Source organism: Sminthopsis crassicaudata, chromosome 2 (genome assembly GCF_048593235.1).
Source record: "Sminthopsis crassicaudata isolate SCR6 chromosome 2, ASM4859323v1, whole genome shotgun sequence".
NCBI classification, from domain to species: domain Eukaryota; kingdom Metazoa; phylum Chordata; class Mammalia; order Dasyuromorphia; family Dasyuridae; genus Sminthopsis; species Sminthopsis crassicaudata.
Window position 1 is genome coordinate 465,050,312 of NC_133618.1, and position 24,596 is coordinate 465,074,907.

A 24,596-nucleotide genomic window follows, 5' to 3' on the forward strand; every position below is an offset into this window, starting at 1 on the left:
GCAAAGGAGGGAGGGCCGAGAATAGAGTAGAACACACATCTATCTGAACACATCTGAATTATTTCACCGCTCTAAGAAAGAAGAGCGGATCTTTGATAAAATTTGTAGGCCTTTTGTGTGTGTGTGTTGGGATTGTTTTGTTTTTAAATTTTATTTTCTATCAGCATTCTTAGAACCTCTGGGAAAAGGGCTTATTTATGTTAATAATGTTTTATTTTATGATGTTTTAACATAATATATATGGCATGTTTCAATTTATAGTCTGTATTATGCAGTTGTGCAAAATTAATTCTTAAATGATTGGGTATTTGTTAAAAACCTAGACTTCAAATTCTTTATTCTCTGTGGTAGCTTGCTTGCTGTTTATTTTAAATCTGATTTTGAGCTTCTTTGCTATAATTCAAAGCTTGTCCTGAAATCATATGTTGCATTGAAAATAGCCATATGAAATCGGCACTGAGTAGAACCCACCATCACCTTTTTCCACCTTCTAAAACAACTATTATTTTGTACTATTCACACTCCTTGTTATTAAAAGGTGAAGACTCTGGATGATGAACAGCCCCTGTCCTTTGCCTATATGTCAAGTAGAAAGACAGTTTATTAAGATCTGTATACAATGTGTTTGTGAAATTCACATTAGTAAATATTGGAGTCTTGAGAGAGCCAATTTTTGTAACTAAATCCCCACAACAAGGTGATAAGTTTTCTTTTTGTTTATGATACTTCTCAAAGCCTGTAATTCTTTTCTAGTAGAAATGTTTCCTAGGCAAGAAGTTAATTTTGTTTAATAGAACAAACACTAGTTAGCCCCTGCTATTTAAAGAGTACAGGACTTATAGAACTAAGGGAGAAATCAAATTTAGTTAAGATAGAGTTCCTCCCCATTAAGGGCATGTGATTCTCCAATAGGACCATGGAACTGTTGAAAGCACTTGTCTCTTCCCCTCATTTGTATCCATGAGGAAACTAAAACTTCTAGAGAGAAAGGAACTTACCCAGGGTCCCCTAGGGAGAAGGCAACAGATATAGATGTAAGAGTGGTAACATTAGAGCTAGTGATGTCAGAGATGGAGAAGATATTTACTGATAGAAGGAAATGAAAATTTTCATAGGACTGATAGCATTTGAGATGGACTTTAAAGAATGGGTAGGAATTCTGTAGGTGGGCTGAAAAAAGGAGAGGATAGGACCTTTTAGGAATTTGGAGCAGCACATAGGCATAAGCATGGAAATGGAAAACCTCCAGCCATTTTGATGAGGGCATGAAAAATCTGGCAGGGAGTAGGTTTAAATAAAGATGTACTTTGAAGGCCCTTGAATGCTAGTATAATAGATTTAAGGGTTTTGAATAGTTTGAATAGAGGAGTGATGGACGAAGCAGATATATAAGAAAATATATATATAGCCTTTAATGAGAAGAATGAATTGAGGATGAGTGTAGATAGAAAAAGCTGTTAGATTCTTGCAGTACTCCAGACAGATGGCAAGAGGATCTGTATTAGCAAAGGGAGATGAATAGAGAGGATACTGTGGAGAAATAAGTATTAATAAATATTAAGTTCCTAGTAATGCCTGAGTGAGCTGCTGTTCTCTCAATGACCAAAAGGCTATTGCTTTTGTAAGTTTCTTGCAGTTAATATGTTAACAGATATTTTTTTCTAATGCCAAATTTAGATTCTATAGGAGGTGTTTTTTTTTAAAATGTAAGACCTAAGCAGTTAGCAGAAAGAGAAATTAAGTTGAAAAAGGAATTTTGAAGAATATGACATATTTGTAAATACTTTATGCAGTCAGTTCTTTTAAGTGTCTTCATTTAATGACATAGTCATTAATGTAATATACAGTTCAAATCCCAAATGTAATTCAGAATGAAAAAAATAGATACTTATATGTGCATGCATGCGCACACACACACACACATATTTTCAGATTCAATTACCTTTCTGGTAGGACAATTCCTTTAACTTTATATATTATATAGTTGCTAGATCTCTAGATAAGCTTCCATCCTTTGTTTTTGATGATTGGACAACACTAGCATAACAACATGGCAAAATGGCAGATTCTTCTATAGGAAACTTGGAAATAAAGTTATGTTAATACTTTATATTTTAAAATTACTTCCTACAGCTTCTTCTAATGGTCTTGTTAAAGTTGTCTTAATTCTTTGATAGTATGGTGGGTGACAGTAGTTAGTAAAGGGTACATGTTCCACTCAGCTGCTTTCTTGAAAAGGGTCATCAAATACATTGAACTAAAATGGCTATTTGAGAGTACTTTAAATGGAATTATTGACTCTAATCTGTAAAATATGTTTCTCTAGATTTCATTGTTAAGCATCTGTAAAAATAGTTGAATAATGTTCATTAAGTCACTGGCATCAAAATTTGAATTTTCATATTAGAAATAATTTGAAGTTGAAAATGAGGTAAAGTTAGAGTATCTCTGCTAGAGTGGGTCTCTCTTTACCTTTCAGATTAGGCAAAAAATTTTTTAGTTTTCTCTATAGATATAATTTTCCCCATTTTTCCCATCTTTAAAAAAAAAAGACTTAATAGAAGTTGACTTGACTGTAGGAGAAAGGTTCATTTATGTGACTATTGTGATTTTTTAATCAAAAAAATTAAAATTTGCAGTGTTCATTGCAGTTCATACATTGTTGCATATAAAGATTTGGGAGCATTTGAAGACATCTATAATAAGAAAATTTTCTTTATAATTTAGAATTTTGAAAAATCTTTATATGAATCATTATCATCTAAGTGTATTTTTGCACATTTTCCAACTTAGATAACAAGAAGGAAAATAATAAATGATACTTTAAAAAAATCACTCCTTAACATTATTTACAAAACGTAATTGCTTACTAGCATGCAAGGACATTTGCTTAGTACTAATACAAAGTAAATACAACAAAGAATCTGCTCTCTAGGAAGAAGAGACATGTATATGAGTAACTATACTAGATTGGAATGCATTAAGTACAGAGAAGAGATGCAGGTGAATTATCATGTGAAATCTAAAAAGAAGAGGATACTTTGAACATAACCCCAGAAGATTTCTTCCTTTGTTGGTCTAAGAATTGAGGTAGCCACTCCTTCCAGATGAGCAAAAATTTAGAGAGGGGAGAGTGTTCTACTTTGCATGAACTTGAGGATAAGTGAAAGGACCTCATATCACATAATTAAATAAATATGATAGAGCAAAATTGTAGAAGTTGGTGAATACCAAAATCTGTAATTGAGACTTTAAATGGTAGGAAGCTATAAGGCTATCTCTCAGTAGAAAGATAAAATTGACATAATCAAATTTGTAAACATTTCATTTTGCCTAGTAGGTAAGAGATAGATCAGTGCTCCTGCCATTCTTTGGTATGAGATAACATAGTATAATGGAAAGATCTTTGGATTCTGAATCAGAAAATCTGGCTTCCTATCCCAATTCTTTTCACTTTCAACCTCTGCAATGTTGGATAAATTGGCTAATCTTTCCAGGCTTCAGTTTCCTCATCTATTAAATTAAGGGTTGGAATAAGATTACTTTAAGATAATTCTGTGACTTTAGGGTAGTAAATAGGGCATGAACTAAGTCAAGTTTAGAATCTAGTGCTAAGTTGCTTTTCCATACTACCCAATAGCATTTTATCCCTAAAGTTAACAACCTGAGAAAGGTAGAGAAGGCCAATATATTTCTCTTATTTGAAAGTAATATCATCTACATTTGCTTCTTTTTATATGGTCCACTTTTTCTCCCATCACTCACTTTTCTTTAGGGCAACTGTAGTCATCATATTGCTAGCAAGTTTAGGACAGTGCTAGAAATGAGGCAGGTAAAGAAGACAGCCATCCAGAATACAACATAGTTAAGAGAACAGGGTAAAGTAGCATAAAAGAGATACTTTGTAATATTCCTTTTTTAATGCTAGAAAATTTCACACTCAATAGCACATGAGTGTTTTGTCTTAGAGAAGTGAAGCTATGTACTTTACAAATATTATGTATAGATTTGAGGCTTCCAATTGAAAATAATACCAAGGAGCAATAATTTTCAAATGCAAAAAAAGGGGCATAATTTTCAGATTTTGCTTAGGGTACAAAAGTGACTTCTCTAAGTCAGGAAGGGCACTGTTTTGTTTTGTTTTGTTTTGTTTTGTTTTGTTTTGTTTTTTAGAAGTAGCCCAGTGATATGTTGTAAAGAGTTTTCCGGGGTATCCTTAAGTTGGTCTTCAATATAAAAGATAACATATCAGAGTAGAATGCAAACAATTTTGAGCTGGTTAATCAGTATTTATTAAATTCCTACTGTATTCAAGAAACTGTGCTAAGAGCTAAGGATATAGAAAAAGGTAAAAGACAGTTCCTGCCTTCAAGGAGCTTACTAACTAATGGAGGAGACAAGCAAATATATACAAAGCAAAGTGTATAATTAACAGAGAGGAGGCACTGGAATTGAGAGGCTAGAAAAGGCTGTTAGTAAAAGATGAGATTTTAGTTGGTATTTAAAGAAAACTAGGGACTTCAGTACTTAGGTACAGATGAGAGAGACCATTTCGTGCATGTGGGACAGCCAGAGAAAATAATAAGAGTCAAGAGATGATGTGTATCTTATTCTTGAAATAGCCAGGAGATGTGTCACTGATTCCAAGAACATGTAATATAAGAAGTTGGTTTAAGAAGACTAGAAAAGTAGTCTTAGAGGACCAAACAAAGCATTTTGTATTTGCTCAGAGAGACAATAAGCAGCCACTGTAGTTTATTGAGGATAAGGATGACATGATCAGACTTTCACTTTAGGAAAGTCACTTTATTGGAGAATGAACTGAGTTGGAGAGCCTTAAGACAGGCAGATCCACTAAGCAAACTATTGTAATAACAAGTGTGAGATGGTGAGGGATTATACCAAAATGTTGCAGTGTCAGAGGAGAGAAGGATATATATTCTAGAGATTTTGCAAAGATGAATGGCTTTGGGTGAAAGAGTAAAGTCCAAAATGACTCCTAGTTTATGAGCCTGAGGAGTTGGGAAGATGGCGTTGCCCTCAATAGAAATAGGGAGGTGAGCAAGGGTGTGGGGAGCATGGTTGGGGACAAACTAAGTTTCATTTTATTCATATTAAATTTAAGCTGTCTATTCTGCATCCAGCGTGAAGTACCTGAAAGGTAGTTTGAGGTACACAATTGAAAGCAGCCACAGAGAATGAAGCAGAATAGGTAGGTTTAAGAATCAGCAGCATAAAGATGGAAATTAAATCTATGAAAGCTGTTGAGATCACCATGTGTAGTATGAAGGGAGAAGAGAGGAAAGGACAAGAATCTTGAGGGGCACGTGGTGTGAGGGCATGATTTGGAAAAGCATCCAGCAGTGGAAACAGAAAGGGAGCAGTCAAATGGATAGGAGAAGAGCCAGGAGAGAAGAGAGTATCAGGAAGAGTGACCAGTAGTATCAGATTACGGGTGAAAGAGGTGAGAGGTGAAAGAGAAGGAGGCCATTGGATTTGGCAACAAAGATATCATCAGTAACTTTGGAGAGAGCAGTTTCAGTAGAGTGATAAGGTCGAAGACAGACTTTAAGAAAAGAGTGAGAAGGAAAAATGGAGGCACCTGTTTTAGATGGCCTTTTTGAAGAGTTTAGCTACAAAGAGCAGTAGTAAACAAGGATGGAGGAGACATAGCAGGAAATGAGACATTGAAATTAAGTAAAAGAATGGCTATGACAAAGGGGGACAATCTGTTGGAGAAGACAGGGTGGAATGGGTCACTTGAGCAAGATTAGCCTCATGTCAGAAGAAGGTGATGGCAGAAGGCATTTGAATGATAGGAGAGGAAGAAGGGAGAAGAGAAAGTTAACAGCACATGGCCTCAGTGTTTTTTTATAAAATTAAAGGAGCTAAAAAAGTTGAAGGGAAAGGGAGTCTTGGGAGTTTTGAGAAGGAATGAAAAGGTTTGAAAGAGCTGCTGGGGGGTGGGAGGAAGAGTAGTTAGATGTCACAGTGGATAAAGCACCAGCCCAGAAGTCAGGAGACCTAAGTTTAAATCCAGTCTCAGTCACTTAGCTGTGTGATCCTGGGCAAGTCATTTAACCCCAGATGCCTTGCAAAAAAAGAAAAAAAGCTGCTGATGAGTCTAGAATAGTAAGTTAATAAGGGAGGGAAGTGTCTAATGAGGTTGAAGAATCTTGGTAGAATTCAATTCCAGCTCAACTACTACCTTTGTAATCTTGAACAAATCAGTGTACCCTTCCTTGAGGCTCACTTTCCTCTTCTGTAAAGTGAGGAATTTGAACTAGATTGTCTAATGTTCCTTCTGAATAAACTCTGTGGTCCTTCATAGGGATGCTTAGATGAGAGCCCATTGTAACAAAGGACAAAGAGGTTGGAGAGGGAAAGGTTCGTGGTCATTCTGAATGATATTGCTAACAAGTCTACTGTCACAGCTTATGCTCATTAAATAATTGCCGTGCAGCTACAACTGCCATGTTGGAGGATTAGGAGGGAGAATGCCATTTCTTAGTTCCACACAAATCTAAGAAGGGGAAAAAGAAATCAGGGGATCAGAGGTGTGAAAAACCTCAAAAAAAGAGGTCTCTTTGGACCTCTTAATTTACATATTAATCATGAGCCTGTTGCCTCATTGGTGTCTCTGAGCCTTGTAAGTCTATATAAAAGTTCCCTGAGAGGTAGATAGTATCAATCAATCCATCCATGATTATTTATTAAGTGCCTACTCTGTACCAGGTACTAAGGTAGCTTATTGGAGTATAACTAGAAAGATTAAAGCAATCTCTGCTCACAAGGAGCTTATGTTCTAATGGGGAGACAAGTATATGCAAAAATATATCAAGAATAATCATTATTACAAATACAAAGGAAGTAATTAAATACAAAGGTATTTTTGGGAAGGAGAAAGATGGTGAGGGGATGAGGAAAAGCTTCATGCAGAATATGATCCGTTGATAGCATCTTAAAGGAAGAAAGGCACTGAAGTAAGGGTAAGAAGTGGATATTTCCAAGCTTGGGAAAGAACCAGTGTTAAAAAGCATGGATGGGAGAAATGGGGTGTTATGAGTCAGAGAAAAAGGCCAATTGACAGGGTTACAGAGAGTAGGAAAAGTGCTATCTAATGAGACTTAAAAGGTTTTGTAGGGCTTTAAAACCTATCCAAAGGTACTATTTGATTCTATAGTTGATTTGATTCTAGAAGCAATAAGTATCCACCAAAGTTTGTAGAGTTAGGGAAATCACATGGTCATATCTGTACCTAATTAAAATGAATTTGATAGTGGTATAAAGGACAAACTGGAGTGGTGAATGACATAAGGGAAGTTTGCAATAACCTATGTGAGAAATGATGAAGCGTAAACTGAGGTTACTATGTGAGTTAAGAAAAGAGTTCACAAGAGAACATTGTACATATAAACAAGATTATGTGATGATCTACTCTGATGGATGTGGTTCTTTTCAGCAGTAAGGTGATTCAGGCCAATTTCAATAGACTTGTGATGAAGAGAACCACCTGCACCCAAAGTGAGGACTATGGGAACTGAGTATGGAATATAACAGTATTTTCACCTTTTTATTGTTGTTTGCTTTCTTTCTTTTTTCTTTCTCATTTTTTTTTCCTTTTTGATCTGACTTTTCTTGTATATCATGATAAACGTAGAAATATGTACAGAAAGAAGAATCATATATGTTTAACATTGGATTGCTTGCTAAGGAGGTGTAGGGAGCAGAGGAGAAAAATTTGGAACACAAGATTTTGCAAGGGTGAATGTTGAACACTTATCTTTGCATATATTTTGAAAATAAAAAGCTATTTAATTAAAAAAAGAAAAGGGCTTAAATGTAAGAGATTTTATAAAGCTAAAAATGGCATGATTTAGCAAATTAATTGGATATGTGGAATGAAAGAAAAATAGAGAATCTAGTTATGTCAAAGTGATAAATCTGAAATAATGGAAAAGATAATGTTGTCTTTGACAGAATTAGGAAATTTTGCAAGAGGAGAAGTTTTCTGTTTAGGATTGGGTTGTTTTGTTTTATTTTTGTGGGGGAGTGTGGAAAAATAATGGGTTTGCTTTTGAACATAGTACATTTGTTTCCAGAACTTTAGTCTGAAAAGTCCAATAGTTATTTGATGATGAAAGACTTGAGTTCAGAACAGTGATTGGGACTGGATATATAGTTTGGGAAGTCATTAGCATAGAGATGAGAATTAAACTATAGAAGTTGATATAGTTTCCAAGAAATAGTGAAGAGGGATAAGAAAAGAGTCTAAGACAGATCTTGGGGAACATTCCCAGTTAGGATACATGACAAGGATGAAGAACAAGCAAAGACTGAGGAGAAGGCAAACAGCTAGAAAGCAGGTGAGAGTAATGTAATTAAAAACCCCAATAGAAGAGAGTATCTAGGAGAAAAGGATAATCAGCCGTGTCATATGCAACTGAGAGGTTAAGAAGAATTAGGACTGAGCAAAAACTCTTAGATCTGGGCAGTTCACAGACCATTGCTTATCTTAGAGAGAGCAGTTTGAAACAAGTGATGAGAAAGTCAGAAGCCAGATTACAAAGGTTGACAAGTATGTGAGAGAAGTAGTACAATTATCCCTATTTAATAGATTGAGAAGATGATTTGAGAAACCATACTACAAAAAACAAAAACAAAAAAACTTGCACCAGTTCTAGAGCCAGAGAACCTGGTTCTAAATTCTACTTCTGTCTTATACTACCTAGGTGATCCCAGATAAGCCATTTAAGCTTTTTGGGCCACAATTTACTCATTTTTAAATGTGGTTGGGAGAGATGACTGGATGACTTCTAAGGTCCCTTTCAGTTTTAAATTCTTATTATGAGCCTAGGAAACTGAGGCAGGCTCCCTACTCCGATGGTAATGCTATTTCTACTCTACTTCAACACAAATTAGGTCAGAGTGGAATAGATAAAAGGATGGTGTGGGTGGGAGGTATGCTGGAGAGCACGCTGGGGCGCACGCACACACACACACACACACATACATATACACACATGCCTTTGGTACTGAGAAAAGAATTAGTAAAGCAGAAACATAAGAGATAAGTATCATTTAGGGAAAGTTTGAGAATCATTCAACAAATACAGGAAGGGGAAAGTCTCAATTGCCAGGCTGAAGTGAACTTTACTTTGTATATGTCAAGAAGCCATTGAAAGCTTTTGAGCAAAGAATACAAAATGCTGTATTGATCTATTGATAGTGTCCAGAACGGATTAGAGTAGACAAGAAAATAGAGATAAAGACTAATTTGGGATATTATTGCTGTATCCTAAACTTGGGGCCTTTAGGTATAGAACTTGGGTCTTAGGAATGGAAATGAAAAGAAATAGCATAGTATAATATATTTTAGAGCCCTCTGTATTACTAGGTTGCTGTGACATTGAGCACTCTTACTTTCTCTGTACTGTAGCTACTTGTTTTGTTTTTGAGGGGGTTTTTTTGTTTGTTTTTGAGGGTTTTTTTTTTTTTGTTGTTTGTTTTTGTTTTTTAGTGATGGAAATAAAACTTGGTCTAGAAAATCCACAAGTACCTTTCATTTTAAAGTTCTAATTTTAGCAGTTTACATTGTAAGTCTATTCTAGTACTTGAATACTTAATTGCTTTCCTGCCTACAACTGAGTTACATTCCAAGCCAATCCCAGAGCAGGAAAAAAAAAAAAAAAAGCATAAGAAAAAACAAACTAGCTTAAATTAGATGAAGAATAAAAGGTGGATATATATGAGGGGAATGAAAGAATCTAATTTAATTTTAGAACAGAGTTGGCATTTAAAGTAATTCATGTCTCAGTTCAAATCATGGCTGATTAACTGTTAGTGATTGAGTAAAAGCTTTACCCTAGATGTATTCTCCCACACTCCAGACTTGAAATGGGGGAGGAAAAAGATTTTATGCCCTGCTGCTCTCTAAAGAAATAAAAATGAAATTGCCAAGCTGCTCTTCTCCTACTCTCTTTTATGTAAAAATCAAAGAAACTTAAAGAGTTGAAATAGACTTGAGAGACCACCTAGTTGTTCTGAATAGGATATCCTCAACTTCCACTTGTAAACCTCCAGTAATAGGAAATTTACTATATCCAAAAGCAGACAATCTTAGTTAGAGACAATTATAATTATTAGGATGTTTTCCTTATATTGATAAACAATTTATCTCTCTTCAAATACTCCCATTATTCCTAGTTTTCCCCTCTGATAGCAAACAGAACAAATATAATTGCCACATGATGATAACCTGTAATAACAGGCTTGAACAAAACCCACACAAAAAATTTAACCAAAATAGTCAACGAAAGACATTTCATAATCACTTCTTTGGGAATTTTAAATTATAATGCCTATTTTAAAAGACTCGGGGCATTCCTATCACAAAACATACCATTAATAATAAAATTACAAAATAACAAGATTTATTAATTTAATAAGATATATTAATTTATTAATATAAAGGACATTGTTCAGCCTAATTCTTTTAGAAGTTTTCAGAATTTAACTGGAAAGTTAAAATTTAAATTTTGGCTAAGTTAACAATTTGTTTTTCAAGTCATCATACTAAAGTAATTCTTTAATTGGTCCACAATTCTGCAAAGTAATTTGAAATTATGCAGAGAAAATGACTTTTCATGCTACCTGTTGATCCATAAATTCAACTGCTAAATATATATTCTAGATAGGTAAAAAAGAAATTTTAAGATATCTTATATACCAAAGCATTACTCTTAATGACAGTAAAGAAGAATTAAGTAAACACTCATTGGTTGTTGAATGGCTAAATTAAGTTACAGTATATGAATATGGTAATGTGGAGAGTTGGCTTCTGACTCAGGAAGTCCCAAACTCAAACTTTACCTTTGACACAGATAATTGTGGGACTCTGGGCTAGTCATTTGACCTCTCAATCCCTCAGGCAACTGTCTGAGATGCTTAACTTTCAGAGAAAGTGTCTGCCTGCATAGATAGAGAGAATATCCTCATCTAGAAGTTCTGTATACCAATAAAATCAAAGATCTAGAACCTATTCCTACATGAATGGAATGGAATGTAACTGCTTCAGAAAATAGTGAAAGTGATTCCCAGATTTTAGTACTAAATGAAGCTAGATTAAGAAAGCTTGGTTACTCTTTAGTTTTCTAATAAAATAGCTATTAAATGGCTTTGCAAAGTTAAAAGTATATGTAAAATATCATGACATCTTAAAATTGAAAGGGTCCTTATAAGTCATTTATTCAACCCACTACCTGATGCATTACCACCCTGTGCCGTATTCCATCCCCAACAAGGTTATGTGATTATATAGCTTTAAGGTGATGAGAAAATGAGTTCTACAAATATAAGACAGGGATGAATGACTGAACAGTGGGTTGTCTGAAATGTGATAGACTGGCCAAAAGGTATAACAAATTTAAACTACATTAATATAAACAGTGTCTAGGACTGGGGTGATTATTTGCCCTGATCAGACTGTGTATTGTGATCAGTTCTAGGCAGCATATTTTAATAGGGACATTAACCTGAAGAGGAACAGTTGCCATAAAAGAATCAGTAAGAAAATGGGACTTGTTAGCCTAGAAAAAAAACTTTGGAAAATGATGGAGAAGGTGGTCATGGACATGTGGGAAAGAGATTAATTTTTTTCTACTTGGCTCTTGAGGGTAAAGACAGTTGGAATTTATAGTTCCATAAAAAGAAAAACTTCCTGACAATTAGAGCTAACAGAAGTAGAAGCAGCTGACTCAGAATCAGCAAAGGTCTCCACACTACTCCACATCCCCTACTAGGAAGTTTTAGGGTCAAGACTAAATAACTTACTTAAATGTTGTAGTCTCTGAATTCCAATTCTTAGATTATGTGTGTCTGTGTCTGTGTCTGTGTGTGAGAGAGAGAGACACACACACACAGACACAGAGAAATAGTACTTGACATATTATCTAAAATAACATCTTAGATTTATTTATGAAATTTCTTCTAGGAAAGCCTCCATTGCCTGAGCTGTTAAAAATCTTATCAAAAAAATTAAATTATTAAAAAAGAATATTTGCGGTCTACAAATTTCATTGCTCCCTAGAGAGCAAATTAGGTGACCAAATAAGCCTTTTTTTCCTTTTTTTAATTTTTTTTCTTTTCTCATGAAGTAAATTGTGAGACTAGATTCCTAGTTATTCTAGCAAATAAATCAGATTTATAGAACAATTGTAAAATTCATTTCACTTCAACTAGCTTTTACTAAGTGCCTTGTGCAAGGTGGATGAATAAAAAGGGAGAACCAATTTGTAGCCTTGGCAATGGTTTAGGCAAAAAGTTAATAAGAATCTGAAAAGGGTCATGGCCATCTAGGAAGACAGAAAGGGACAGAGGAAATGTTATGAAGCTAGAATTGGTAGAAATTGGCATCTGATTGGATTTGGGTTGGAGGGGAAATGAAGAACTTAATATGACTCAAGTTTTCAGATTTGGATAATGAGAAGATCGATGGTACCTTCATTAGAGATAAGGAAGTTTGGAGGAGGAGCAGGTTTAGGGCAGATGATAAATGGTTTAATTTTGAACTTGTTGAATTTGAGTTTGGAATGACTGAGACATCAAGATGGAGAGTTCTAGCAGATCCTTAGTTATGTGAGACTAGAACTCGGGGAAATGCTAACTGCATAAGTAGAGGGATAATCTGCACAGAGATAATTGAACCCATAGAAAAATAAGAAATAACCAAGGAAAGCTATAGAAAAAAAAAAAAAAGACAGGCCTTATGGGACTCCCATGTTTTAACAGTTCTAACAGTTTCTGTAGTTTCTTGTAATGGCTGGAATTACAGTTTCTAAATGTTGCATCAAAAAGTACCCCCCCCATATACATACATAAGCTAGTCTCTTTTTCTTTCTGTGCTATTTTCCACATACACACACACTAAATTATAATAGTTATCTTTTTTATTAAAACACTTCAAATTTTTTTCTATTGCTTTAAACAATATAGATTCATAGAATTATAAACATTTTGACAGATGAAACTTTCACTTCACAGTCAAGAACCAACATGATCATGCATATAGGACTAAGTCATTTGTAGGAAAAATGCCCCTACAAGATGAATAAATACTCATCACTTCCTGGTGAGGACCAGGCCTCTTTATAGATCTATTTAGGGCAGATAGGTGGTGCAATGGATAGAATACAGGACCTGGAGTCAAGAAGACTCATCTTTGTGAGTTTAAATGTGACTTCTTATACTTGCTGTGTAACCCTGAAAAGTCATTTCAACCTATTTGCTTCAGTTTCCTCATCTGTAAAATAATCTAGAGAAGGAAATAGTAAGCCACTTCAGTGATTTTGCCAAGAAAACCTGAAATGGAGTCAGAAAGAGTCAGACATGACTAAAAACAGCTGAACCACAAAAATAACAACATGGGATAGTAAAGTATGAAGAAAAGGATTTACAAGACAATTGAGATTGAAACCAAAGAAACAGTCTTGCAAGAAGTCATCTTTGTGTCTCAGGAGCCTAAGAGTTCTCCCTTTAGATATAGAACTTAGGTTTGCTGAGTTTTGACTGCAAAACTCAGTAAGTTTGCTCAGGGATGAAGTTAAAAAGAAAAAACAAACCATATACAAACAAGAATTAATACATTTATAGCTCAGTTTTTGGATCCTGAAAACACATCACAAAACTCTTTATCTCAAAAATTGATTAGAGAGAATACACATGATCTGTACACAAAATGGTGAGAGGAAAAGAATAGTAAAGAAAGAAAAAAAATTAAAGCTATATAGTCAGATTCAAATTATATAGTTCACAAGCATGTGAGAGAGAAAGTCAAATTTAATCAAGGAGTGGGCTAGGCTAGACTTGCCACCAGAAAAATTCTTTATGAATGACTGATGCAGCTAGGCTGGGAAGAGGTACAAAAATCACGGATTTCTCTTCATTCTGCTTCAGATCCCTTTCTAAATCTTCGGTTTTCACCTTCTCCTTTTTTTACCTAAAAAGTCTCCAGGACTTGTTTAAGAAGAATTTCTTCTTTGGAACTTGAGTGGTTCAAAATTAATCCTACTAGACTGAACTTCTGCTAACTTAGGTCAAGAAAGTGAATTTTCTTCAGGTGTTCCAAAATATTAGATGCCATTTTGTTCCCTCTCATTGGTTATTCTTTATGCTCATCAAAGCTCAAAGAAAAATTAGACACTTCTCAGAAGTACTGCTATCAGTTGGGTCAATATGCTTGAAGGTGGTGATGGCCATAATAAAGCATGTAGAGAACAAATGGCAGGTGACTACATCAGCTTTCAGTGACCAGTATTGTTTGCTTATGTTAAAAATGGACATGATTTTCACTGATGACTTGTAGAAGGGATTCGTGTTCAGTTCAGATTGTACTTAATGACCTCTGAAGTTTCTTACAACTAGGAGATTCTTTGACTACCTCTTGACTTCTTTTGCTGTTCTCCAAGAAGCTTTTTCAGGTCTCCCTTAATGCTAGAGCCTTCCCTCTGTGATTTTCTCCAATTTATCCTTTAAGTTTTTTTGTATGCAGGTGTTTGCATGCTGTTTCATTAAATTATAAGCTTTGAGGATACTGGAAGTATTTTTTGCATTCTTTTTTGCATCCAGAGTGCTTAGCATATTGCTTGAAATATAGCGTAGTAAGTGCTTCTTAAATTGGCTTACATTAAAAAATATTCTGAGTGGAGATCAGCTGCATCAGACTGGCAGAGGCATGGGATCCATGATACAAAAAAGCCTTAGTCTAATCTCTTTTTTACATGTCAGTCCTGCAGATAATTGAAGAAAATTCCCTTTCTTCCCTCCCCATCTTTTAAAACTGTAAGGAACCTTAAAGATTCTCTCATTCAATTTCCTACACACCTATTTTTACAGATGATACTAAGAGGTAAAGTATGTGTCTTAGTTCACAGGGATAGTAAATCTTTTCCCAGTTACATATCCCTAGGTCCTCTGACTAGTCCTCTATCACCTGTCTATGTAGCTTTCCCTGATTTCTTTGTACTTAAGCCTACTTTTTAAAAATAATTTTTTCTCTATGGTAGACTCCATGAAAACAAAAATCTATGTTTTTCATCTTTGTATCTCCCTTAGTATATAACATATGATATTGCACACTTTGTGTATTTAGTAAATGTGAATTGAATTCTATGTACCTGTGGATCCATAGTAGAATTCTAAGTTTAATAAATAGTTCACTGACATGCTGATCTATGTAGGGGGCAGAGTTTTAACCCTTGGGTAATAAGCACAATTCTGGATACAATACATTCATTGCTGATTATCATGTCAACATGAACTTGTAAATGAATTCACTAACTCTTATTTTTGTTGATGTTTTCCTAATATCTGTCATCATGCTTAGCACATAATAGATGCTTGACATTCCCTCTACGACCCCTGACGATAAGGTTCAATAGGTATATTTATCATTTCCCCCATGTGAGCAGTTTGTCCTTTTTGAGTTCTTAAGTTGTTCATTTTGTATATATTCAAAATTTCTGTGATACTCTAGAAACCCTTTAATCAAGAATACTTGGAAGTCCCCTATTTCCTTAAAAGTCCACTTTTCCCCTGTATAATTATTGTCAGTTTTGCCAGGTAAGTTAGGTAAGACTATCTCTCCTCTGACTTCTGAAATATCATATTCCAAACTTTTCACTCTTTTATAGTAGTGGCTGCTAAATCATTGGTTATCCTGATTATGGCTCTTCAGTTCTTGAATTCTTTTTTTCTGGTTGCTTTCAGGGTTTTATTTATTGGTTTATTTCCCTCTGACCTGGAAGTGTTCTTGGGAGTTTTCTTATTCTTTCTGACTTCAGACTTTATGTTAGGGCCAGGCACTTTGCAGTTCTGAAGTGAAGTCTGCGTTATGCTTGTCGCTGTTTTCTTGAAGGTACTGAGTTTTTTGTTATTCTGGGATCTCAGAAACAGCTCAGGCTGAAGGCCTGAAAGCTTTCAGTGCCTATAAAAGTTGTTTGATTCAAGGTAAAGTCTGATCTATCACACGGTTAACACCTTAGTTCAGGTCTTCCTTATCTTTTGCTTAGATTATTACAACAACCTACTAATTGTTCTTCCTGTCTAAAGTTTCTTTCTATTTCAGTTCATCATAATAGTAGGCAATTATTTCCTTTAAATACAGATCTAACCATGTCATTTCTCTACTCAGTAAACTTAACTGGCTTTCTATTATTTCTAAAATCAAATAGAAACGTTCTACTTAGTTTTTAAATCCTTTCATAACTTGGCCCACATTATCTTTCTAGTCTCATTGGACATTACTCTCCTCCTCCCCCCCCCCCTTGAACTTTTTAATTTACCCAAACTGGTCTTCTTTATGTGATCATAGCACTCCATCTCCCTTTACCATGCTTAGAGTTCTTCCTCACCACAAGCCCCATAGAATCCCTTTCTTCTTTAAAGGTTAAAGCCTTTCCTGATGCCCTTAACTGCTAATATCCTTTTTCCAAAACCACCTTGCATTTTCAATCAAAATATGTATTTAGAGATTTTATGTGCCTGTATTTATAAATGTGTTTATGTGTGCTATTGTGTCTTCTTTTAGAATGTAAGTTCTTTGAAAGTAGGAATTGTTTCACTCATTTTAATTATTTTTTGTTCCCAGCATCTAACATACTGCCTGTCATATAGTAAATGCTTAATACATATTTATTGATTTATTAATTAAATGGTTGCTTGATGACTTCTCATAAGAAATTAGATTTTCCTAGGTAAACTGTTTAAACATTATGAAATGACTTTAAACATTTTCTTGAAATTCTTAATTGCATTCATTGCTTTGCTTTATATAAAATCATAAATGAAAAAACATGGGTTATAACCCGGAGTCCATGATCTTTAAAAAAATATTTGAATAACTATATTTTTATGTTATTATTTTTCCTTTATGATGACAGGAATTTTATTGTACTCATTTAAAAATGTTATTATGAGGAGTCCATAGACTGTCAGACTTCCAAAAAGAGCCAGGACACATAAAAGTTTAACTTTTATAAAGAGTTTTTAAGAGTTTCTCAGTATGGGAAGTGAATTGTTAGCACTACTGTCTATCTACCCAGGTTACTTATACCTTCGGAAGCTAATAATTAATGTGCAACAAGAAAATGGTATTTACACACATATATTGTATCTAGGTTATACTGTAACACATGTAAAATGTATGGGATTACCTGTCATCGCGAGGAGGGAGTGGAGGGAGGGAGGGGATAATTTGGAAAAATGAATAAAAAAAAAAAAAAATATCTAACTTAAAAAAAAAAGTTTCTCAGTATTATGAACAGATTAGTGAGTTATTCTTTTATGACACTATTGTAAGAAATTTTGCTTAATAAATCTACTACAGTAATCATTTCTGTAATTAATGCATTTAAACAGGAACATTTCGCACATAACTCCACTTAATGTTATTATTAAAGAAGAGATCTCAGATTTCATCAGCCCAAGGATGCTGGGGGCTGTTATCACCACAGATCTCACCTCCTCTGTTTTTGGATAACTAGTTCTTTGTGAATTGCTCTGACTAACAAAAAAATAGACTTCTGATAATGAACTTCTTTACCTCCTAGGATGTCTTTGGATGGGAGGTAATTTAGCCAATACTCATCTTTATGCATAATCGTTTCAGCTTGATACAGTTGAGAACCCAGAGTCATCTTTACACTACAAAAAGACACTGAAAGTAGACATCAGTTGGAAAATTTTTACTTTGTAACTTAAACAAAACCACTAAGACAATATATGCCCCTACAAGTAATTCAGTAGTATCTCAGCTACTCTAAATGTTTTGAGCAACATAGTTTATTTTTCTTTTTATGTATTTTCTTCATTTGGCTTTTAATTTTAATTCTTATAAGAATGCCAATTTAGTCACTCCTACCTCAGAGGGATCCTCTCATATAAACACTTCCTGACCCTTGGGTGGGCCTCCCAGAACAGATTTCTTCAGAAAAGAAGAATCAGAAATGTTGCAAAGGCAGGAAAAAGGTGATAGTGAAGTTAATATTTATGCCTTATCTATACATGATGTGGAACGGTTTTGCCAAACACTGAATAATTTTCCTGTGGGAAACTTGAGCCCTAAAAGGAAATGAACATAGCTAACTAGAGGTCTGCATATCACAAGGGGCTCATGTCTATTTTTAGTCTAGCCCTATAATGCCATATTTGGATGGAAATTATGTGATATCAGGGCACAGTTTTTTTTTTTTTTTCAATAAATGGTTGTCCTTTAAGAAGATATCAATCTAGATTGTAAACATGTGCTTTATTTTCTGAATTCAGCATACGTAATAATGATCTTGTAAATATGAATCCTAAATAACATCCTAATCCTAAAGTTTTTAAAATACTTATAAGGTTAAGAAGTAATAGGCATATTTCTGGAACATGTAGTTGTATGTTTATAGTTTTGAAGGGTTCTTTTTGTATTTAAGATAAAGTACAGATCTAGTTTCAGTATATAGTTTTTTTGGGGGGTTCTATAGTGTTTTTTGCTATTTAAAAGCAGATTGTTATTTTTGGGTAGAGAGAAAAGAGAAGACTTGGTGGTTGTTTTTGTCTCAATGAAAAGAACATTGCTCTAAAAACTATTTGCAGCTTTATAATGGAGAAAGAATTAATATTGAAATAGTAATTAGTCAGTAAAGAATGTTCATATCAAGTAGGATGGAAAACAGTGTGATATAATGGAAACACTACTAGATTTAGTCAGAAAACATGGGTTTTTAATACCATCCTTGATACTTAACCTGCCACATAAACACATGCGAATAACATGTTCTCTGACTCTCAGCTTCACCTGTAAAATGGGGACATTAATACTTGCCCTCCCTATTGAGTAGTGGTATTTGTGAAGAAGATGTAAACTATGAAGTGGTAAAGAAATAGTAGTTGACTTTTTTGTTTTGTTTTGTTTTGTTTAATTTCACAGTATGGGCTTGCTTTCCCTTTCTTGCTTTGATTCCTATGGAATAAAATGAGATATAAAGACTGCTTCCTTATGATGAGATATTTCGTGGATAGTTTCATTTTTGTCTTTCAATCCACAGTAACTAACTTGGTACCTGGTTCATAATAGGTATTAATTAATTCCCATCAGTTTATTTTAGTATTGGTTTAGGGATAGAACAGATCTTAAAGGTAGCTCATTTTGTATAAATCCCTCAATTAATAGATGATAAAACTCAGGGATGGGGGTAGAAGAGAAGAAGTGGAGGAGTGCATACACAGAAATAAGTGAATTGCCTTAGTTAATTTAACAAGTACAGAGAGAGGAATCAATCTCAGGCTGTGTGGCTCTAATTTTTACCCCTTTATACTAAGCATTTATTTATTATTTTAAAAATATGTTAGTGATATCTTTTGTCTTTATATCACCTTCTATCAAAGGTAAAAATCCTTTTCCTCACCATTAGATTGATTCTTTCCTTGTAAAAGGAAGAAACAATAATCAAAAAATATCTTCAGAAGGGAACATTTGCCAGTTCTTCCTTTAAAGTCTCCTGCCTCTCTCCAGGAAGGGAAGAGGACAAGATGTTTCATCATCCATTTTCTAAGACCATCAGTAATGTTTCATTCACTCAGCATTTAGCTTTTTTGTGATGGATTCATTTATCTTATAATTGCATACTTTTAAAAATTGTCTTTGTACTTATTATACTCTGCACTGGTTCACACAAATCTTATATTCTCTGGATTTTGCATCTATATTATTTCTTACTTAATAGTAATAATCTATTATTTTCATATACCATTGTATTTTGGGCTATTCTTCAAAAGATGATCACCTATATTGTTTCAGATTCTTTAATAATTTCCTTACTCTATCACAGAGTCGACAGGTCAGTAGAGTATTAACCTTACAGGAGAGGATTTCCTGGGGAAGACACTATTGATGATTATTATCCCAATTATCATTGAGGGTATAATTTGGTGATGTTCACACAGTTAGTGAATGTCCAAACTCAAATCTCAAGCCCAGGTCACTTGACTTCAGGCCCATTCTCTCCCTACTATACAAAATCATCTGCAGTCAATATTTGAATTGAACATGACTCAAATTGATTGTTTCTTCCATTAATAAAATGATGCCTTACAGTAGGCCTAAGTACTGAATATCAAAATATGGAGAGGAAAAGTATTTTTAATAGCTTTTATTTGCCAGATATATGCATGGGTAATTTTACATTGACAATTGCCAAACCTTTTATTCTAATTTTTCCCCTCCTTCCCCCCCAGCCCCGCAGATGGCAGGTTGACCAATACATGTTAAAAATGTTAAAGTATAAATTAAATACAACATATGTATACATGTCCAAATAGTTGTTTTGCTGTACAAAAAGAATCAGACTTTGAAATAGTGTACAATTAGCCTGTGAAGGAAATCCAAAATCTGGGCGGACAAAATTAGAGGGATTGGAAATTCTATGTAGTGGTTCATAGTCATCTCCCAGAGCTCTTTTGCTGGGTGTAGCTGGTTCAGTTCATTACTGCTCTATTGGAACTGATTTGGTTCATCTCATTGTTGAAGAGGGCCACATCCATCAAAATTGATCATCATATAGTATTGTTGTTGAAGTATACAACGATTTCCTGGTCCTACTCATTTCACTCCGCATCAGTTCATGTAAGTAGGAAAAGTATTTTTCAACGTCACTGTGCCTAGAGGTTAAAAAGCCTATTAGAGACAGCACTAGATAGTGAAAAGAGTACTAAAATTTGAGCTAAAATTCTGGGTCCAGGGATCTGACCAGGACTGTCTATGTGACAACTTTTGGAGTTTAAATCTGATCTTAGACATTTACTAGCTATGTGACTCTGGGCAAGTCATGTAACTCTGTTCATCTCAATTTCCTCATCTGTAAAATGAACTAGAAAAGGAAAAGCCAACCACAGCTAGAGAAAGAAAAAGGGCAAACCACTTCAGGATCTTTGCTAAGAACTTAGCTGTCAAATGAGATCATATCTATAGAGGGCTGGAACTCTGGAGAAGTATACTTGAAACAAGGGTACTTACAACAAGATGTTAACTCAGTGGAATTGATAAGATGTTGGTTCTCTAGTTACTTAATATGGGGATGTAATGGTTCTTTAGTTCACACATATTCAGTATGCTGTAATGATATAATTGTAATAGGGTATTTAAGGACTGGAAATGAGACATTCCATCTTTGACCATTCTGGTGGCTCTCCTACCTCCTGCACTCCTCCACTAAGATCAAGTCTGGGTAAGACTATGACAGAAAGGAGACAGACTGTGAAGGAGACACTAAAGACTCTAGACTCTATTCCGACATGGTGTCTATCCTTCTGAGACCAAGGCCCGTCCAGAGGTCCCTCAGAAAGCTAGCCTGGACATTATACACAGTGAATACAGCTGAAATGACAATAAAAGAGTTGAAGAAGGAATGTATTCTAGACCTGCCCTCTTTAAAATTTCTAATTGAGTTTAAAGCAAATTCAGTGTCATACTTTGTTCTTGAGGTGAAATTAAGTAGCTTTTAAACAAGACAAAGGATAAAATCCTTTACTTATAATTAGGAGACCCTTGTTGAATCTCAGTTCTGCTACCTAGTTTATGACATCAGGTAATTCACTTAACCTCAGTTTTCCTTATCTAAGGATGATAGCTTTTACAGTGCCTAAACTGCAGAATCACACTGTCCAAAGGTACCTAAGCAGTCGTTTCATCCAACCCAACCTTGAACTTCAGAAATATCATGAGGAAAGTATTTTACAAACTATAACCTGCTATAGAAACTTTAATTATAAGCTCTTTATAAGTGAGAAACTATACTATTCATTGAATAAGCCACAGGATAGCAGAACTGAAATAGATAATTTTTTTATTTTGATAATAGCTTTTTATTTTCCAAAAATAGTTTTCAGCATTCACCCATGAAAAACCTTGTGTTCCAAATTTTTCTCCTCTTCCCTCACCCTCCTTCTCTAGACAACAAGTAATCCAATACAGGTTAAACATATGCAATTCTTCTAAAAATATGAACAGATATTTTAATAGAACTTAGTGGAATATGAAATTTCAAAGCTGGAAAACATAGGTAAGAAGAACTTAGCTAGAATAAGTAGCAGAGCTCCAGGAGACTTTGGGATAGAATTTAGCCCATGAAATCTATAAGAAAACTTAGAGGAAAACCATAAAGTTTCACTTGAGAAAATTAAAGCACAAAGAAAGGTAGTGATTTATGCAAGGACACAACCCAGATCTTTTGATTCCTGTTCACTTAGATGATGTTTGTTGCTTCTCTCTTGCAAGTTCCCAGTTCTCACTCATTGGCTATTAAGCATGGTACCTTTTCAAGTCTTTTTCATTCCTTTTTCTTCATTTTAATGTTCTAGTTTTGTTTTTTCTTATTTGTGTATTTTTCCAGAACTAAATTCTAAAATCATCTGGGACAAGGTGTATTTTTTTCGAGAGTAAAACAAAAACAAACAAATAAACAAAAAAAACTTGGCATTTTAAAAGAGTGATATGTATAGTTCAGTTTAATTGGTTTTGTTTTTGTACATGATCACACTGAATGCATACATTTATAGGAATCATAAGAAAAGGGTTCTTTGTCATTTCAGATATAAGCTGTTCTAGGAGTAGCATTCTTTCTAAGACTGGTTTATTTCTCATGGCATTCCTACACTGCCTTTTCTTTGAGTCCTATTTCCTTTTTCTTCCTGTCATTCTTAACTTTCTGTTTTTCAGCCTGAGTTTATGGAAGGGTGTGTATTCAAAAGGGTTTCCTCCTGTTCCCAGTGCCCTGCTAATGCTGAGAAGTTGCCCAGCAGGCCAATTCTCACAGTAAGGGATAAAAATAGCCTGCAAGGGAAAAAAAAAAAGGTTACACAATGTGGGGCTGCAAGGGTTTGTACTAACCAGGCATCTTTCAAAGCCAGGATTAGGGGAAAAAAAACATGCCCCTAACATTATCATTTCCTTAGATTTTTCACTGCACAAACTATTTACTGGCAGCTTTAACAGATGTACCAGGAAACAAGCAAGCTTTTCTGTTCTTTTGGTCACGCATACTAAAAGGACATCAGGAACAAGGCATAGTGAAAATAATTGACTAGAAAATATTAAACAATATGAAAAGAGGGACAACCTTGTTGTTTGAGTTGGTTTTCAATTGCTCTTCCTATTTGGACAATTAGCCAATTTACTTTTTAATTTTGCTGATAGTTAAAATATCATTACCGATACTCTTAGACAGAAAAGCCTGTGTAGAAAGAATATGTTATAACATGGAATGTTAGAGGTAAAAGAAACTTTAGAGAATACCAGTATTTCCCAAATAGTATAATTATAAGCCTATTAAAAAGATAGAACTTGACCCAATAGCATATTCATATTTCTTGCATTTATACAACCTAGTTTTAAACAATAATTTGTTAAGCACCTACAGTGTGCCAGACCCTGTACTAGACCCTATCAGAGTAAGGCACTCATGTCCCATCTGAAGAAACATGTGCGTTGATAAGTAAATACTAAAAATAATAACATTGACAATTTTCAGATGAAGAAATTAAAGTCATTTCTAGTCATATGAAAAAATGCTCCAAATCACTACTGATTAGAGAAATGCACATTAAGACAACTCTGAGATACCACTACACAGATTGGCTAAGATGACAGGAAAAGATAATGACAAATGTTGAAGGGGATGTGGAAAAACTGGGACACTGATACATTGTTGGTGGAATTGTAAATGGATCCAACCATTCTGGAGAGCAGTTTGGAACTATGCTCAAAAAGTTATCAAACTGTGCATACCCTTTGATCCAGCAGTGCTACTACTGGGCTTATATCCCAAAGAGATCTTAAAGGAAGGAAAGCGACCCACATGTGCAGAAATGTTTGTGGCAGCCTTTTTTATATTGACAAGAAACTGGAAACTGAGTGGATGTCCATCAATTGGAGAATGGCTGAATAAGTTGTGGTATATGAATGTTATGGAATATTATTGTTCAGTAAGAAATGACCAGCAGGCTGACTTTAGAGAGACCTGGAGAGACTTACATGAACTGCTGCTGAGTGAAATGAGCAGGACCAGGAGATCATTGTACACAGCAACAATACTATATGATGATCAACTCTGATGGACATGGCTCTCTTCAACAATGTGATGATTTAGACCAATTCCTATGGTCTTGTGATGAAGAGAGCCATCTGCACCCAGAGAGAGGACTGTAGGTATTGAGTGTAGCTCATACATAGTATTTTAACTTTTTTTGTTATTGTTTCCTTGCTTTTTTTCTCTCACTTTTTTCCCTTTTTGACCTGATTTTTCTTGTGCAACATAATAAATGTGGAACTCTGTGTAGAAGAATTGCACATGTTTGACAGATACTGGGTTGTTTGTTGTCTAGGGAGAGGATAGGGGAAAGAAGGGAGAAAGATTTGAAACACAAGGTTTTGCAAGGGTAAATGTTGAAAACTATCTTTTCATGTATTTTAAAATAAAAGGCTATTGTTTAAAAAAATAAATAAATAAACATCGGGGAGGGGGGGAAGATAATGTTGAAAGAGGGAAGCCATAATGACT

General features: G+C 34.6%; 1 protein-coding gene across 5 annotated transcripts in view; it reads left to right on the plus strand.

Moving 5' to 3' along the window:
• RABGAP1 (RAB GTPase activating protein 1) overlaps positions 1-24,596 on the plus strand; it is a 195,086-nt gene that overhangs the window by 123,581 nt on the left and 46,909 nt on the right. The window lies entirely within an intron of this gene.